The sequence below is a fragment of the Rhododendron vialii genome, chromosome 11a, assembly GCF_030253575.1.
Source record: "Rhododendron vialii isolate Sample 1 chromosome 11a, ASM3025357v1".
In the NCBI taxonomy this organism is placed as follows: Eukaryota; Viridiplantae; Streptophyta; class Magnoliopsida; order Ericales; family Ericaceae; genus Rhododendron; species Rhododendron vialii.
Genome location: NC_080567.1, coordinates 21,441,273 through 21,443,677, shown reverse-complemented (window position 1 = coordinate 21,443,677; position 2,405 = coordinate 21,441,273). Strand labels below are relative to the sequence as shown.

Genomic DNA, 2,405 nt, shown 5'->3' with positions numbered 1-2,405 from the left:
ATTAAGTTTTATGTAACTTTTTGTGTGTTTGCCTATCAGGAAAGTTGTAAGAATCATAGTTTCAATTTTTCCACTAGAAAATACTTTTTTGCAAAACCGGTCTTGCCAAAATGAAGGAATTTTTATTTTCCTGCAAGAGTTCTTGTCAAGAGAACACATACAACAACAGCAACAACATAACATAATCCATCTAGTCCCCAATCATTAGAGATATTGGCGGGGGATGATTGGAGACAGACCTAACCTTTGGCAATATATGCACAAATTGGCTGCTCTCAGAATACCACTAAAACAGTGGCCCCCATAAACCTCCAAGAATTAAGGAGCTACAATGACGTTTTGTTATAAAATCATGCCTCCAAATCAAAGCCAAATGACATCAAAGAGGGCAGGTCTAGAGACCCAAATCAATTTATGTGCACATTACTATACTTCCTTCATTGATAGTTCAGAACATCGGTATGCACACATACAAAAAAATAAATTTCAGTTTCCTTTACTTCACCTCATTTTGCTTTTCCTGGAATCCAATTATTTTCGACAACTAAGAAGCCTTAGCGGTGGACAACAGGCCTTAGAATTTTTGTTCTATCAATGATTGCTCTGATTGCTTTGGGTAGGCTTTGCCTATAAGAAGGTCTTGTATTCCGTTTCGGTTTCCATATATGCTGTTTTTTCCCTCACTCCTTTTGCATCATTCTTTGAGGGATTTAGTAAAATTCTCCTTGCTTACTAAAAGAAAAGCTCGATATGAACGAGAGAGAAGAGGCGGGGAGAAGGCTCTATGAAGCCTGTCTCTGAGTGGGAGTGTCCAAGCATTAGAAGCATTGATTGAGAATGATCAACTCACTCTCGAGCGAGCGAGTGCTTCTTCAATGACACCCCCTTGCACGTAGCAGTATCGTGCGGTTATTTGGACTTCACGAAAGCCCTTCTGAGTCGGAAACCAAAACTTGCCACTGAGTTAGACTCGCTACAGTGTTTGCCCCTTCACTTAGCTTCTGCTGAGGGCCACGTTGAGATCGTACGAGAGCTGTTACGGGTGAACACCGATGTCTGCATTGCTCGTGATCAGGATGGTAGTATCTTTTTGTTTTTATATATAGTTGTTCATAGATCTATTGTTTCGAACAAAACTAAGTCTTCTTTCCTTCCCACTTGAAGATTCTAGCGGACAATAGCAACTCCAAAATCTAGTTAACCTGATGTTTATGTCAACTGATCTCCTCTAGTGTTCGGGAAAATTTTTCAGTGCCGAGCGGGTATCACGTGGTGTCCGCTCGCGCATCCGAGCCGTCCATTTTGTTTTCGAACTGCTCAAATTTGGAGAGAGAAAATGAGAGAAAAAGTGTTGGGGTGATAGGAGAGAGAGGGTTTCAATCCGAGCCGTCCAAAAGTCTATTGAATGGCTCAGATGCGCCGAACAGGTACCACGCGAGATATACCCGCTTAGCACTAAAAAATCTCTCCAAGCGTTCGAGTCCCCTAGTGGAAAAAGAACTGTCCACAAAAACAAGACAAAAGTACATAAATTAAGGATTTGGCTTATCTGCAGTTGACTGCAGAGAAGGATATGCGGTTCAATCTGAACCGTTCATATTGACAATCAATGGTTCAGATTTATTGAATCTTTTACTTGTAATAAAAGATTTTTACCGGTAAAAGATTGAAAACAAATCTTGACCATTAAAAACACTATCCGACGGTTGTGATTACTTGAACCGCACGTCTGCGGTCCAAACTTGGACTGCAAAGAAGCCAGATTCTAAAATAATTGTATGACACATATCACTCGTCTCATATTCAAAGTTATGGAGGTGTTTGGGTTTTAATAGTAGACAACAAACTATTAGTAACAACAAATAGGTCATCGAGTTGCTATCATTAAGACCAGGACTGGTACTCAAGGTTCTGGAGGTGCAAGGTAATTTAACTTATTGATCAACTACCATATTACCTCTTGCCCAAAAAAGAACTCTCGTAATTGAACATTAATTAGAAAAAGTATAAAATTAAGTTTACGGAGAATCTTCTAAATATATATACACACCAAAAGGTAGAATCTCTCTTCACTTGGCAGCAATAAAAAGGTGAGTCGAGGTCATACAAGAACTGCTTCGGGTCAAACCAGAGTCAATTCATGAAAAACAAGATAGCGGGGAGACTGTTCTGCACTTGTGTGTCAAGTATAACAGGCTAGAGGCTTTAAAGACGTTGGTGGAATATTTGCAGAACAACCAGATGGAGTCTCTCCTAATCGCCGGAGATGATGATGGCAATCTTGCTGCAGCCCTCAAACAAATAAATGTAAGTTATTGTGTTTTCATCTGATATGACTAACTAGAATGACTTACAGTAATGATTCCCACACAGATTTTTGTGCATATATCATGCACATACATTTT

The 2,405-nt window shown here is 39.6% G+C and overlaps 1 non-coding gene across 1 annotated transcript; it reads right to left on the bottom strand.

Annotated features, from left to right (window-relative positions):
- Positions 1-335: 335 nt before the first annotated feature.
- Positions 336-443, bottom strand: LOC131309059 (small nucleolar RNA snoR100). The gene has a single exon (XR_009194733.1). It is a non-coding gene; the product is annotated as a small nucleolar RNA snoR100 (small nucleolar RNA).
- Positions 444-2,405: the final 1,962 nt, after the last annotated feature.